Consider the following 17,500-nt stretch of genomic DNA (forward strand, 5'->3'; position numbering starts at 1 on the left):
CTCTTCTCACAAAACCTTATTTGTATATTTTACATTGCCAGTTCAATTATGAAAGTATTCATAGTTCACAGTTCTGTTTATATGAAATAAATTAATATTAATACAAAGCAGAGAGGGAAATTCAGGTGAGAAAATGAAGGATTGAAATTAATGTAATGCAAAAAATGTAATTGTTGTTGTTTGTCAATTTGGATATTAATCATCCCATTGCAAATTTACTCCTAAAAGTCCACGAAATGTACCTTGGATACAGATTCAGATTAGTTGGTTGGTACATACACCAAGGTGCAATGAAGTTCCTTGCTCATGTGAAGCTCACAGGGTAAACAGTGTACATGTTAATAATAAATACACCAATAAATACAATGACGAGCACCAAAGAATGGAATGGTGCAAAGTATAGTCATGCAGACTGAGGTGGTGCAAAAAGGAAAGCTGAAGTGACAAGAACGGAAGAGGTAGGATTGAGGGTTCGAGAACGTGGCAGCACCAATGGAAAGGGGATGTGAATGTCTCTGGCGGATCCCTAAACCACGCATGCTTCAATGAGAGTTCGCTCAATAAGATTTCTTGGAGTATCATTTTCTTTGATATTCTATGACAACTTCAAACAATTGCAATTTTGTGTTGAGTAGAAATTCTATTGTCTGTTGCACTGAGCCTGTTTACTGGAGTGCGCAATCCCACAGGGAGTGAGTCAATAATAGGAATATTTACCATTTCCTCAGACCACTTAATTTGGTGGGATTGATGTTTTGGGGATGGGTGGGATGGTTATGAGAGCAAAGCTTTCTACAGTCTTAATGATCTTTCAGTTTCCACATTTTTCCTCAGTCGTTTGCTGGATCGCCGCATGTGCTTGGTTCTACCCTTCCTCTGCTGTATTACACATAACACATAAAAGTGTAATCAGCCACTGCTTGAAGTGGTGGGCTTTATCGCTGAGAATAATCTATCTGAATCTCTCTCCTCAATTTGCAGGCGATCCTGCTTCTGTTTTCGCCTTTGATTTACTTGAGCTCAGGTTGCTCAGTGCTGCCACTTGGTGTATATATTGGAATTGGCTTATTATTGTCACTTGTACTGAGGTACAGTGAAAAACTTGTCTTGCATACCGTTCATACAGATCAATTCATTACACAGTGCATTGAGGCAGCACAGACTAAAACAATACAAAATATAGAATAAAGTGTTACAGCTACAGAGAACTACAGAACAGTGCAGGTAGACAATAAGGTGCAAGATCAAAACGAGAATTATAATTGCTAACCCTCACTGTGAAATTTAAAAGGTTAATTTAGCAAGTTATATGGCATGATATGCAGTCTAAAGCTTAATGCTGCTGTATTCTGAATATAATTAGATGTAATACCAAAATGATGAATAAGAGTTTTGTACTCTGTGAACAATACATTTTTAATGAAGACATAAGATGTTGCAGATGCTGGAACCTGGAGCAAAAATCAAACTGCTAGAGGAACTCAGCAGGCCAGGCAGAATCTGTGGAGAAAGAGGGATCGTCGACGATTCAGATCAAGACCCTACGTCAGGACCTGTTGCTGGGTCTCGACCCAAAACGTCAAGCATTGCTCTGCCTCCAGAGATGCTGACTAACATGCTGAGCTCTTCCAGCAGTTTGTGGTTCTTTTTGCAACACATATTTATATCATGCCTTCAATGCAACAAAACTTTCCAAAGCATTCATTGGAACATTCCAAGTAAAAAAAAAATTAGCACTGAACCACAAAGAGATAATGATCCCAATTATACTCAATGTGGCCCGCACCCTTGGCTACATACCTTTAACTCCTCGCACAATCTCCATGGCTGCACTAACCCCTTATGGTCCCACAGGAGTATAAGAGTGAGGACGTCATGTTGCAGCTGTATAAAACTTTGGTTAGGTCGCATTTGGAGTATTGTGTGCAGTTCTGGTCGCCCCATTACCAGAAGGATGTGGAGGCTTTGGAGAGGGTGCAGAAGAGGTTCACCGGGATGCTGCCTGGATTAGGGAGTATGAGCTGTAAAGAGAGATTGGACAAACTTGGATTATTTTCTCTGGAGAGTGGGAAGCTGAGGGGGTGACCTGGTAGAAGTATATAAGGTTATAAGTGGCATTGGCAGGGTTGATAGTCTTTTTTCCCAGGGTAGAGATGTCAAAAACTGGAGGGTATAGGTTTGTGAGAGGGGGAAAGTTTGAAGGGGATGTGTGGGGGATTTTACTTTTAAACAGAGAGAGTGGTAAGTGTCTGGAATTCACTACCAGGCATGGTAGTGGAAGCAGACACGACAGTTGTGTTTAAGAGGCTGTTAGACAGGCACATGAACACGCAGGGAATGGAGGGATGTAGACCATGTGCAGCCAGATAGGTTTAGTTTAACTTGGCATTATGATCAGCACAGACATTGTGGGCTGATAGACCTGTTCCCGTGCTGTGATGTTCAATGTAGGATCCACATTGGAAGTCTCCATTCTGTGGACCTATCATGAAGCAGAGCAGGCCACATAGAGTGACTAGGCTTCAGTGAGTCCCCCAGCACCATTCTGACAGCCTTTGACAGTCAAGACATCTGTTGTGGTATTAAATACAGTATCTCTGATATTAAGACCAAAAGACATAAGACCATAAGACATTAGAGCAGAACTAGGCCATTCGAACATGGCTGATTTATTTTTCCCTCTCAATCCTATTCTCCTGCCTTCTCCCAATAACCTTTGATGCCTTCACTAATCAAGAACCTATCAACCTCCACTTTAAATATACCCAATGACTTGGCCTCCACAGCCGTCTGTGGCAATGAATTCCACAGATTCACCACCCTCTGGCTAAAGAAATTCCTCCTCATCTCGGTTCTAAAGGGACGTCCTTCTATTCTGAGGCTGTGCCCTCTGGTCCTAGACTCTCCCACCACTGGAAACATCCTCTCCACGTCCACTCTATCCAGGTCTTTCAAGATATTCAGACAGTTTAAATGGAGTTAAATAACTAACACTTTTTAAATGTAAGTAATAACACAATAAATTTAGTTAAAATATTAGACAATTTTAAATTAATTGAAAATGTAAACAAAAAACAAAAACCTTAACCTGAATTTACCATTTTAATATGTGGGGTCGCAGCTTGTTTGCTGGTTTTGGGTGGCATGAAGTGAGGGGCCAGATGGGAACTGCAACTGCATCTCGGCTCAGTGTGACCTGGAAGCACCTCTGGACAGGATGGTGAGTACCAAAGCAGAGCAGAAGGCCAGATACACCGGCATCTAATTTCCAACACTTTCCAACTTTCTTGTTGCAGTGGGAAGAAAAGGAGATTGAAGATGTGGAGAACACTGGAGGGCAAATGGGCAGTGGATCCATAGGGAACTGTAGACTACATGGGGACACAATCCTGCCCTTTAGATAACCAAAGGCTTGGTAAAAGAAGTAGGTTTTAAGGGTTGTCAAACATGGAACAAGGAGTGGAAAGGTTTAAACAGGAATTACTGAGGCACCAAAAGGAGAGCAGCAAGGCCACAGATGGATTAAAAAAGAAACGTTATAATTTTTAAATCAATGCCTTGTTTAACCAAGAGGCAATGTGAGATCACAAGACCACAAGACAAAGGAGCAGAAGTAGGCCATTTGGCCCATCGAGTCTGCTCCGCCACTTCACCACGAACTAAACTATTCTCCCATCTATCCCCAATTCCTGGCCATTTCCCCACATCCCTTGATACCCTGACCAATTAGATACCTATCAATCTCCTCCTTAAACACCCCCACTGATCGGGCCTCCACAGCTGTACATGGCAACAAATTCCATAAATCCACGACCCTCTGGCTAAAGAAATTTCTCCTCATCTCTGTTCTAAATGGGTACCCTCTAATTCTAAGACTATGCCCTGTTGTCCTGGACTCACCCCCAAGGGAAACATCTTAGCCACATCTACTCTGTCCAGTCCTTTCAACATTCGAAATGTTTCTATGAGGTCCCCTCTCATTCTTCTGTACTCCAATGAATACAGTCCAAGAGCCTCATATGTAAGCCCTTTCATTCCAGAAATCATCCTCGTAAATCTTCTCTGAACCTAGCAAGTGGAAGGATAATGAATGAAGGCATCAGTGCAATTTGGACATAGACAGCAGAGGTTTGGCAGAGAAAGCCTAAAGTACCCTACAGACAATTAAGCACTTTTGAAGTGTTGCCCTTGTTTTAATACAGGAGAGGTGGCAGCTAATTTGTACGCAGGAAGTGTTTGCAATCTGTGATGTGATAATGATCAAATAATCCATTTTAGTGGTATTGATTGAGGAATAAACATTGGTGAGGACACTGGGGATAAATTCCCATCACTTCTTTAAAATTGTGCCATGGGATATCTTACATCCATGTAAGAAACCAGACAGGACCTCAGCTTTAACATTTCATCCGAAACACACTTCTGACAATGCATAGCTCCATCAGTATAACCTTAGAGTATTAATCTAGATATTTTGCTCATGTTTCTGGCACAGACATTGAACACTAAACTATGGGCTTGGAGATAAGATATCTTTGTATATATTTCTTGCAATTGAGCCAGTACTGACATAAGATGAGCCTAATCTTGGAGAAGGTACAAGGAAAAACGTTGAAAAGATAAGATAAGATATCTTTATTAGTCACATATACATTGAAACACACAGTAGAGTGTTCTGGTTGCAGCCTGCAAGTGTCACCATGCTTCTGGTGCCAACATAGCATGCCCACAATTTCCTAACCCGTACGTCTTTGGAATGTGGGAGGAAACCGGAACACCCTAAGGAAACCCACGCAGACACAGGGAGAACATACAAACTCCTTACAGATAGCGGCCGGAATTGAACGCAGGTCACTGGCGCTGTAATAGCGTTATGCTAACCGCTACACTACCGTGGATCATAACCCATTCTTTAAGAAAGAACTGTGTCAACCAAGGATGTATGCTTTGGTTTTGCAATGATATTATTTTTTGTAACTAAGTGGAAGAAGTGGATTCTGGAGAAATGCTCAGTATATTTGTAAGCCCAGTAAAAGGGTAACATAGATTCAAACTCAAATAGATTAAAATGAAGAAGAGGTTAGCTCGTAATTTTTTTCTCATGAAGTATGGAGAAAATGTTGGATAACCTGACAAGTGGTGCAGCAGAACTAAAGGATATTATAAATTTCAAATGGGTATAAATTTCATTGAATTTATTGTGTTTAATTTTCTCACCACATTTAAGAAGGATGCAGAAGAGGTTTACTAAAATTGTTGCAGGGATGAGTTTCAGCTTTCAGGTTAGACTGAAGAATGAGGCTGAAAAGACTGAGAGGTGAGTTTGATTTTTTAAAACAACAAGATGATGATACATTTGGTAAATAGAGAGAATCTACTCCCATGAATAGATCATTCAAGGATCTGGGCACACAGCTTTAAAGTGAAGAACAAAAGGGAGACAAGTGAAGCAATTTTTTTTCTAAGCAGGGAGGGGTGATGATGTGGGAATCCGCCTGTAATGGTAATGGCAGCAGATTCAATGGGATATTCAAGAGGGAATTTGATTGACACTCGAGGGATATTAATTTATAAGGCTACAAGTAATGGGTGGAGGAATGGGACTGACTAGATTGCTTTATGGGAAGATGGCATGAAATTGATGGGCCAAATTACTCTATTGTTCCATGGGGAATGGGGAATGCGTTTGTGCTGTAATGACTCTATCATTCCAGTTTGACAGGAATAGCGATCGAAGAATATGAGACAGAGTGGAACAAGATACTTCCAACCAATGGTTCTTGTACTCCTAGAAACAGCAGTGCTCACTTCTCCTCCCATATTCTGTAAAACACTCAAATGTACCAATGAGATGTGTGTTTTTCTGAAGTACACCAACGTGATTGATTGTATTAAGTATTCAGGGAAAAATTAACCAACTTTTCTTCCAACTTTTAACCAACAAAACAAAACTTTTCTTGAAATTGGTCATAGGTATTCTTCAAGCCTTTTAATCTCCCCTGGAGTTGGAAATGGAGCAAGTAACAATCAATGTTGTATCATTCAAAAGAAAAGGTGAAAATGGATGAGTCTGTTCTCCTTTTCATGTTTGTATTTTTGCGTTCTGTGATTTTACTTAAAGGGCAGGCATGGTAGTGTAGTGGTTAGCATAACGCTCTTACAGCGCCAGCGACCCGGGCTCAATTCCTGCTGCTGTCTGCAAGGAGTTTGTACGTTCTCCCCGTGTCTGTGTGATTTCCTCCGGGTGCTCTGGTTTCCTCCCACATTCCAAAGATGTACAGGTTAGGAAGTTGTGGGCATGCTATGTTGGCACCGGAAGCATGTGACACTTGCAGGTTGCCCCCAAAACACTCTATGCAAAAGATGCATTTCACTGTGTGTTTCAATGTATGTGTGACTAAAATAAAGAAATCTTAATCTTAAATGGATAATCACAGACCTAGAACTAATACTGCAGCCAAGTGTAGCAGCAGGGGGCTAGCAAGCATTTAAATCACAGACCCTCTACTGCATACATAAGCTGTGCCTGAAGCTCATAGTATACTTTATAATCAAAAGTGTGTCGCTGTGAGCTGAGACTGAGGATCGGTTATACATATATAGCAGACGACCTGTCCTGGTCAACCAACATCTCCTCCCTCGCCAAGAAGGCACAGCAGTGTCTCCATTTTTTACGGCGGCTGAAGAGAGCAAACCTGCCCTCCCCCACCCTCACCACATTCTACAGGGGTACCATTGACAGTGTCCTGACCAGCTGCACCTCTGCCTGGTACAGTAACTGTAACATCTCTGACCGTAAGACTTTGCAGAGAATTCCGAGTACAGCGGGAAAGATCATTGGAGTACCTCTTCCCTCCATCCTGGACATCTACAACACACGATGCACACACAAGGTCTGCAGAACCATAGAACCATAGAACCATACAGCACAAAACAGGCCCTTCAGCCCTTCTCATAAATGACCCTTCTCAGCCCTCCCATGACCTATTCGTCCCACTGCCGTCTGGCAAGCAGTACCGAAGCATCCGGGCCAGAACTACTAGACTGTACAACAGATTTTTCCCCCAGGCTGTCAGGCTCCTGAATACCCTGGAGGCAGTTTCAGACAAATGCTGCGTCAAAAGCCCTGGTTTGCACAACGGCGTATAAGAACTTTGGCTGCTACTGCACATGTTTATACATTTAGTGCAACGCACTGAGTTCTGTATTTTCTTCATCCAACTTGGTTTTGCACTAACCCTGCACTAATTTTGTATTCTGTATATACCGTTTTTTGCACTATTTGTACGTGCGCAATGTTTCTATCTGCGTTTATTGTACGTCCTCTGTTCTATGTATGTCCTCTGTTGTGTGAGTCTGGGGGAAACGACATTTCGTTCCTCCGTGTGTTTTTATAGCATATGGGTAAATGACAATAATGATTTTATGGGGATCGTGAATGGGTGGGAGTGGGGAACTGAGAACAGAGAACAGAAAACAAACCTGATCAGAACTGAGATTTCATAATCGGGCAACAGAGGAAGCATCAAGGCTGATCCTTTGGGTCAGTGGGTAGGTGGGCTGGAAGATCCAGCAGAAGAACAATGGGGAGGGGCTAAAGAAATATCTCAGCCAGTGTCCTGGTCAAGTGGTGGGGTAGGCAATCGTGGCCAGTGCGAAGGTGTGCCCTGGTTTAGTCCAAGGACCAGCTAGACAGCAATGAGGTAAGTGGCTGAGGTAGGCAGGTGCTTGAAATTTAGGGCCATGTTTGGTTGCCTGGGAGTGGGGGGGTGGGGGGGGGGAGCTTCTGTGTCAGAGAGTCCGGACCTGGGTCTGGTGGTGGAGGGGAAAGGGGTTGGTTGAGAGCGAGCTTGTGAGATGAGGGGGTTGGTTTCAGTGCAGTATTGGGAGAGGTCCACAAGGTTAAAAGTTAGGGACCTATTTGATTGAAGTTCCCATCTATCACTGTGTTGGGAAAACCTACTTGCCCTGACAGAGCACAATAGTTGTTGCTCCCCAAACAATTTAATCGAAGTTCCCTTGCAATGCTCAAAGAGCAATAAGCCAGAAGTGAAGCCATCCTTTGCATCTCTGAGAAAAATATTGTTATGTGATATAACTTGTTGGAAATGGTTTCTGACTTGTTGAAATTGGATTGAATTGTTAGTTGCAACATAAGAAACACTCAGTTAGAAATTTGCAGTTAAAACTTACAGTTAAACACCTGGGCACTCAGGACATTCCATCCATCCTTTGATTGCATTCCTAACTCCGCAAACTTTGGAGTGAGGGACCTGAGCATCATATGGATGACTGCCATGTTACTTCTGGTGATTCCTAGTTGGCAATCTCACTACTGCAGAAGGGGCAGAATTTCATTGCAACCCTTACGCACTTTTGCAGAACCAGCTGTTGGGTCAGCCACCAGCAGTTGGTCCTCCAACTGCATGGTCTCACCCATTGGTTTCTTACCCAACTTCCCTTAAGCGATATAGCTTCACAAATGCTGGTTCTGATCTACCTCAGAGATTGTACTTCAGAGGGAGAATATCGACAAGATTTTCATTCATGCAAGTTTCAAGAACAAAACCACACACCCAATCCCTCCAGAAGAGGGCACTGGATAGCTGAGAGGCACAGGACTTTCTGCAGAACTCAAGCACATCTTCATTCCTTGAAATGGTAAAGTTGCATGTAATGTTCTGGCCTGCTTCTCAGGAAAATACTTGAAGATGAAAAGAATAATATACAGTTATATAGCACCTTTCCATAATGATTCACAGTTAATAAAATAGATTGACTTTTATGTGGGAAACACAACAACTAAAATACATGCAGCATTTGAGTAGGACTTGAACATTCACTCTTTGGTGCAGAGCCAAGGTTAACACTACAATCAGCCTGTACACCCCCAGTAATGGCTTCTCCTCCTGCCCCAAATGATCACTCTAGTGTTCCCCACTGATCCTGCTGCACCATGACATTAGGTGCAGGGATGGGGTCAGCTTCCAGATATATGTAATCACATTCAGTCCTACCTCTTCCTTTGTTTCTCTCCTAACTCCTGAGTTGCCACCTTCTTACTTTTCAGATGCTGGTCTATATGCTCTTGTGATGCCAATTTCATTAGTTTGCAAAGTTTTGAATTAATAGTCTGGTAGATGTGAGTTTAAAATCCCAACACAGCAATTTGAAAATGTGAATTCAGCTGAAAATGAAATGCTGGTATCAGACAGGAGGTGACAGTGGCACAGCGGTGGTGCTGTCTTGTAGCTCGAGTGAGCTGGCTTGATCCTGACCTCCAGTGCTGTCTGTGTGGAGTTTGTATACTCTCCCTGTGACTGCATGGGTTTCCTCTGGGGGTTCTGGTTTCCTCCCATATCCCAAAGGAGAATTGGAGGGGGGGGGAGGGGAGGGAATTAATGGACATGTGAGAGGCAATAGGTTACAGGGAAATAAGTGAGTGATGGGTGTGCTCTTAGAACTGGCATAGACACAATGGGCTGAGTGGCCTCCTTCTACATCATAAGTAGTGAGAATATGTCTGAGTCTGGAATGTGGATGAAAATTGTGAGATAGTGTCCTTACTTATCCTTTGTATAATTTGCGATTTTTTTGTGAATGTTGTGTCTCCAATGCTATGTGCCTGTGATGCTGCTGCAAGTAAGTTTTTCATTGCACCTGTGCATAAATGTACCTGTGCATATGACAATAAACTTGACTTCTGTGTATGTTCCTGGGTGTTAATGTATCTGGTGACCTGTCCTGGGCCCAGCACATAGATGCAATCATAGGAAAGCGTGCCAGTGTCTTTACTTTCTTAGGAGGTTAAGGAGGTTCGGCTTGTCACTGAACATTCTAACAAACTTCTACAGACGTACTGTTGAAAGTATACTGACTGGATGCATCATAGTCTGGTATGGCAATTCCAATGTGCAGGAACATAAGAAGCTGCAGAGAGTAAGAATCTGCCCAATACATCATGGACACATCCCTCCCCACCATCGGTAGTATCTACAGGAGGTGCTGCCTCATGAAGGCAACATCTATCGTGAAAGATCCCCACCATCTGAGCCACGCCATCTTCTCAGAGCTATCATCTGGCAGGAGGTACAGAAACCTTAAGTCCCACGCCACCAGGTTCAAGAACAGCTACTTCCCTTCAACCATTCAGTTCTTGAACCAACCAGCAAAACCCTAATCGCCACTACAGTTTAGCAACACTATGACCATTCTGATCACTTTGCACTAAAATTGAATTTTGTTTTTGTTCTAATGGTGTGTTTTTCTTGTAAAAATTGTGCATAATTTATGTTTAATTTATGTTTTTCTTGTGAATGCTGCTTATATGATGCTATGTGCCTGTGATGCTGCTGCAAGTAAGTTTTCACTGCACCTGTGCACACATGTATTTGTGCATTTGACAGTAAATCCCACGTTGATATGCTCCCCTTATCCTCCTTGGTGATGGAGCTTGGGAAATGCTGGTGACAAAAGCCCTGGTGAGTCACATCAGCATATTTTGTAAATGCTACATGCCACCATTACGATATGCAAATGAATGCTTAGGAAGTGGAATGCAGCACAGTTTATGTGAGCTGTTTTGCTCTGAATACCTTTGAGCTGCTTTGGAGTTGTTGGAGCTGAACATGTAGGAAATGGAGAGTATTCCGTCACATTTGTACTTGGTGTTTTATTGAGGGCGAAAAGACTTTAGGATGTCAGGAAGTGAATCATCTGCCTTGCCATCTGCAATCACTACCCTTATTGAGATTATTATGAAATGTGGCTGGTTCAGTTAAGTTCCTGATCAATGGTGATACCTTCCCTTCCCCCATGATGTTGCTGCTGGGAAGCAGATTTCCCCTTTGGAATATTGATTACCTGGCAGTTGCTTGGAGTGAATGCTATGTGTCACTTACCAGTCACTTACCGTGCCTACATGCAGCGAGACCTGAATGCTGTACAGCTCTTGCTGCACGTAGGCACGGACTTCTTCATTTTCTGACGTGGTGCACATGGACTTAACATTGTACAATCATCAGCAAACGTGCCAACTTCTGACCTTTTGATGGAAGGAAGCAATCAAAGATGTTTGGGGTTGTTTCAGACATGATAGAGGGGGAGGGATGAAAGGGGGAGGAGTGGCGTTACTGGTCAGAGAACAGATCACAGCTGTGCATAGACAGGACAGCCCGGAGGGCTCATCTACAGAGGCCATATGGGTGGAGCTGAGGAACAGGAAAGTTGTGGCCACACTAATAGGGTTGTATTATAGACCACCCAATAGTCAGAGAGAATTGGAGGAACAAATCTGTAGGGACATAGCAGACTGATGTAAGAAACAGAAAGTTGTAATGGTAGGGGATTTTAACTTTCCACATATTGTCCCAAGAATTCCTTCAGTGGTGTCTTGTGGTTAAGGTGATTGGTATTGGTATTGGTTTATTATTGTCACTTGTACCGAGGTATAGTGAAAAACTTGTCTTGCACACCAATCGTACAGATCAATTCATTACACAGTGCATTGAAATAGTACAAGGTAAAAACAATAACAGTACAGAGTAAAGTGTCACAGCTACAGGGAAGTGCAGTGCAGGTAGACAATAAGGTGCAAGGTCATAACAAGGTAGATTGTGAGGTCAAGAGTCCATCTCATCGTATAAGGGAACCTTTCAATAGTCTTATCACAGTGGGATAGAAGCTGTCCTTGAGCCTGGTGGTAGGTGCCCTCAAGCTCCTGTATCTTCTGCCTGATGGGAGAGGAGAGAAGAGAGAATGACCCGGGTGGGTGGGGTCTTTGATTATGCTGGATGCTTCACCAAGGCAGCGAGAGGTATAGACAGAGCACATGGAAGATTGGACAACAATCATCAGTTTCTGTAGCAGAGTATAATGCAGTGACACAACTATATTGTGCATTTTCTCCTGATAGCTGGGGATGAATTTATAGGCAGCCGTATTTGCTCTGTTTCCACTGGACTAGAGAAGTAAAAAGTTTTGAAAGTTATTAATGGTTTTGATTGTGTGAATAAAGCAAAGCTATTTCCTTCAACTGGGGAACTAGAGATAAGATCATTGATGAAAAACTGGTTAATGATAGGTAAATTCAGAAAGCTGTGTGACAGGCTGCCAATCTGGTTTTACAGAACTCAGCCGGTTAAGCAGCATCTGTGGGAGGAAAGGAATTGTTGACATTTCCAGTCTCAACCCTGCATCAGATTGCTCCAGATTCCAGCATCTGCAGTCTCTTGTGTCTCCATTGCCAATCTGACCTTGCCCGTTTCACCTTGAAATTTCCCCATGGGAGTTAAGTTTAATTCTGTGGGGATTCAGTGGGAAATGCCAAGAAGGGAAAAGAAGTTTTTTGAAGGAAGTACAGCTTTGATAAATAATGGTGTTTGGGAGAGGGAGGTCTGAACATGGTGTCCAAGGCACTGGGGAAGCAGAAAATGTTGTTTCTAATTTGCATCAGAACCTTGGTTTCAAAAGCTAAATACAAGTCAGTCAAAATTTCAGACAACACACAACAAAAGGGGTCATTAAATTTGTGGAGGCAACTTTAAGAGCACAAATGAGTTGGACACTATTTATAAATGGGCAGAACAGAATTAGTACACACAAATGTAAAACATTATATCGCAAGTTTTCACAGAGATGAGATATCTTTATTGGTCACATGTACATCGAAAAGCACAATGAAATGCACCTTTTGCATAGAGTGTTCTGGGGGCAGCCCGCAAGTGTCGCCACGCTTCCGGCGCCAACATAGCATGCCCACAACTTCCTAACCTGTACGTCTTTGGAATGTGGGAGGAAACTGGAGCACCCAGAGGAAACCCATGCAGACACAGGGAGAACGTACAAACTCCTTACAGAAAGCGGTGGGAATTGAACCCGGGTTGCTGGCACTGTAATAGCGTTACGCTAACCGCTACACTACAGTTCCAATGGACCACAAATGCATAATCATATTAAAATAAACAACCACAGGAGTGCGCATTAGAATCTGTAACCAAAATTTGATCGAAGAGACGAGGCTTAAGAAAGTTTAAAAGGTGAAAGGAAAAGATTAGGTAGATCGCACATGTCCAGTGCAATGGTCCCAGATAGCTTAAGGCAGTGCTGCCAATGAAATGAGGTAGAGGGAGGCAGCTGAGGGAGGAGGGGGTGTTGGGATGGTGCTTGATGGCAGAAGAATTCCAGTGGCAGAAGAATAACGAGTTTATAGTGGGTTGAAGGAAAATACCCAGAGCAAAAGAGAAACAAGGTCACAAACAATTTGAGGATGAGAATTTTAAATCTGAAGTTTTGGGAAACAAAACCCAGTGTATCTCTATGGCAAAAGCAGTGATAATGTTGCAAGATAATACAGGAAAGGACAAGTACAGGAAAGGTTCAGAAAGGATAAATAATCACACTTTGCCTGAGAAAGTGACTGGGAAGGTGTTCTCTTGGACCAAAGACAACAAATGTTGATTCTCTCAATATGTAACTTGAAAAAGCTGCAGCTTGTCTGCATGTTGGTCAGTTGGTCTAATTGATTGGTCAAGACAGGTGTGAGGAGGAAGCACTCGGTGGAAATGTTTATAGAACATAGAACACTATAGCACAGTACAGGCCCTTCAGCCCACAATGTTGTGCTGACTTTTTATCCTGCCGTAAGATCTATCTAACCCTTCCCTCCCACATAGCCCCCCCCATTTCTCTGTTATTCATATGTCTAAGAGTATCTTAAATGTCCCTAATGTATCTGCCCCCACAACCTCTGCAGGAAGTGCGTTCCACGCACCCACCACTCTCTGTGTAAAAAACTTACCCCTGACATCCCCCTTATACCTTCCTCCAATCACCTTAAAATTATGCCCCCTCATGTTAGCCATTGTCGCCCTGGGAAAAAGTCTCTGACTGTCCACTCGATCTATGCCTCTTATCATCTTGTTCACTTCTATCAAGTCACCTCTCATCCTCCTTCTCTCCAAAGAGAAAAGTCCCAGCTCACGCAACCTATCCTCATAAGACAAGTATTGAGTTTGGCCCTATGTTTAAGATGATGACACCAACAAGTAGTTTCTGAGCAAAGGAGAGATGGAGGACAAGGGTATTATTCAGGAGGGACTCTGGAGCAAATAACACCTGTGAAAAGTCAAGCCATTGGAGAGACTCTGGCTGTTAAAAGATCAAAGAATGGAAACAGTCAAGGAGAGTCCCATTGAGCCACTGAAAACGAAACACTGGAGGAAGAATGTGTAATCAACCATGTGAAAGACTGTTGAGTGATTGAGAAAATGTGGTTGAGGAATACTATGATCACGATCGCAGGGCATATGATTCGTGACTTTGGATAGGGCCATCTTGACCCAGTGGTTGGGGCAAAAGCCTGGTTGTCGACTGATGGTAAAGATTTGGGAGTTACAATACATTTATGAATTTAAGAGCAAAAAAAAGATTGTAGATGGAACAGTGTTTTGCAAGGAGAAAGGGATCAAAGTGGATGTTTTGAAAAGGGAGGGGTGACGATGGTTTTGAAGGAAATTAGGGAGGCACCTGAGGAAATGCAGCCACTTACCATATTGTCTAAAAATGGGCAAAGGAGATAGGTGGAATGCTTTATCGATTAATGGGGAATGGGGGTAAAGAGAGCAATAGTGAGGTCCTATGGAAAAAAATGAACTTTCAGTGACTATAAAGGGAGATAACTGAGAAAGTAGAGAGAAAAAAAGACAGGTTCAGGACCAGACGAGGGAAACCTGGATTTGGCTGAGTAAGGAGTAAAACAAGAAGTCTACTAGACACATTCAACGTCCTGGCTGAGGGTCAGGTTGCCTTATTGCCTCCTCAACATTGCCTTATTCATTATAGGCTTGAAGTGCGAGGAGAGACTGGAGAAATGTGGCCTTCTTGAGCTTTCAGTGATTTGTTCTTCTGCTACATGAGGCCCGGGCAGCAAAATTGAACTGAATAGATAATGAAGCAGTGTAGCACGATGTCCTGTGGGCACCGTAAAATTCTTGGATCTGTCACAGAAAATTGCTCCTAGCTAAACTGGGAGAGGAGGGCAAAGGTTCAAACAAATATAAGACAAATATTAGGAATTTTTAGAATAGTAAATAGTCAACACATGGAACAGATATTTGAGTATTGTAATGGAGACAAAGTGCTTGGAATGATTCAAAGTACTGCATGGCTTGATGGTTCTAAGAAACTTAGAACTGAATTATCCCACAGAACAGTACAGCTCAGGAACAGACCCTTCGGCCCACAATGTCTGTGCTGAGCATGATACCAAAGTAAACTAATTCCTTGTGCCTACACGTGCTCCATATCCCTCCATTCCCTGCATATTCATCTGCCCATCTAAAAGCCTCTTGAATGTCACTATTGTGTCTACTTCCACCACCACCCCTGGCAGCTTATTCCAGGCACCTACCACTCTCTGTGTAAAAAAACACTTTCCCCCTCTCACTATAAAGCTATGTCCTCTAGTATTCGACATTGCTACCCAGGGAAAAAGATTCTGGCTGTCTCCCCTATCTATGCCTCTCATAGTTTTATAAACCTCTTTCAGGTCTTCCCTCAGCCTCTGATGCTCCAGAGAAAACAGCCCAAGTTTGTCCAACATCTCCTTACAGCAAATAACCTCTAATCCAGGCACCATCCTGGTGAACCTCTTCTGAACCCTCTCCAAAGCCTCCACATCCTTCTTGTAATAGGGTGACCAGAACAGCACACTATACTCCAAGTGCAGCCTAACTAAAGTTTTATCTCTGTAGCATGACTTCCTGACTATCGTACTCTATGCCCCTAGCGATGAAGGCAAGCATGCCATATACCTTCTTTACCACTCTATCTACTTGCATGGCCACTTTCAGGGAGGTGTGGAATTGGACCCCAAGATCCAAAACTGATAGGTTATGAAGGGCCATCCTTTTTATGATGAGTCTTTCCTGATCCATATTTATCTTGTGATTCTTAAAGAAAAACTCAAGAGAAGAATGTCAATTATTCATCAATGTATTCATGTCCCAGTGCCACCAAAGTAAGATTTTTTAAACAATTCTCAGACCATGAGTATTACTGGCAAGGTCAGCATTCATTTCTCTTCCCTCACTTTCCTGCTTTGATACAAATGAGTGCCTTGCCAGGCCACTCCTGAAGGCAGTAGGTACGACCTGTACAAAAGGGACGGGTTACACCTGAACTGGACAGGGACCAATATCCTTGTGGGCAGGTTTGCTAGAACTGTTGGGGAGGGTTTAAACTAGGTTGGCACGGGGATGGGAACCAGAGTGTTAGATTAGAAGATGGATCAGTTGGTGCAGAAGTGGATGCAATATGTACAGAGAAGGTGAGGAAGGACAGGCAGGGGACGGGGCATAAATGCAATCAGTTAGATGGGTTCAAATGTGTTTACTTTAATGCGAGAAGTGTTAAGAATAGGGGTGTGGAATTACGATGTTGTGGCCATTACAGAGACTTGGCTGTCGCAGGGGCAGAAGTGGCTGCTTGATGTTCTGGGGTTGAGATGTTTCAAAAGGGATAGTGAAGGGGATAGCAGACGTGAGGGGATGGCATTGATAATCAGGGATAATATCACAGCTGTAGGAAGGGAGGACATCATAGAAGGATCGCCTATTGAGTCAGTGTGGGTGGAAGTCAGAAACAGGAAGGGAGCGATCACTCTATTGGGAGTATTCTATAGGCCCCCAAATAGCTATTGGCACACTGAGGAGTAGATAAGTAGGCAGATTTTGGAGAGGTGCAAAAATAACAGGGTTGTTGTCATGGGTGACTTCAACTTCCATAACATTTATTGGCACCTCCTTAGTGCAAAAGGTTTAGATGGGGTAGAATTTGTTAGGTGTGTACAGGAAGGATTCCTGACACTGTATGTAGACAGGCCGACTAAAGGAGAGGCCACGCTGGATCTGGTATTAGGCAATGAACCTGGTCAAGTGACAGACCTCTCGGTGGGCAAGCAAGTTCAAGGATAGTGACCACAACTCCCTGAACTTTAGCATAGCCATGGACAAAGATAGGAGCAGATATTATGGGAAATATATAATTGGGGGAGGGCAAATTACAATGGTATTAGGCAAGAACTTGGGAGCGTGAACTGGGAGCAGATGTTCTCTGGTAAATGCACTGCAGAAATGTGGAGGTTGTTTAGGGGCCACTTACATGGGGTTCTAGATAGGCGTTCTGCTGAGACAAGGAAAGGATGGTGAAGGAACCATGGTTAACAAGAGAGGTAGGAGGTTTAGTCAAGAGGAAGAAGGAAGCATATTTAAGCTTTAGCAAGCAAAAATTAAATAAGGCTCTTGAGAGGAAAAAGGTAGCCAGGAAGGAGCTTAAGAAGGGACCTAAGATAGCTAGAAGGGGACATGAGACAGCCTTGGCAAGTAGGTTTAAGGAAAACCCTAAAGCGTTCTACATGTACAGTATGTGAGGAATAAGAGGATGACTAGGGTAAGGGTAGGACTGCTCAGGGGTAAAGAGGGAAAAATTTGTCTGGAGGTGA

Source organism: Pristis pectinata, chromosome 7 (assembly GCF_009764475.1).
Source record: "Pristis pectinata isolate sPriPec2 chromosome 7, sPriPec2.1.pri, whole genome shotgun sequence".
Classification (NCBI taxonomy): Eukaryota; Metazoa; Chordata; class Chondrichthyes; order Rhinopristiformes; family Pristidae; genus Pristis; species Pristis pectinata.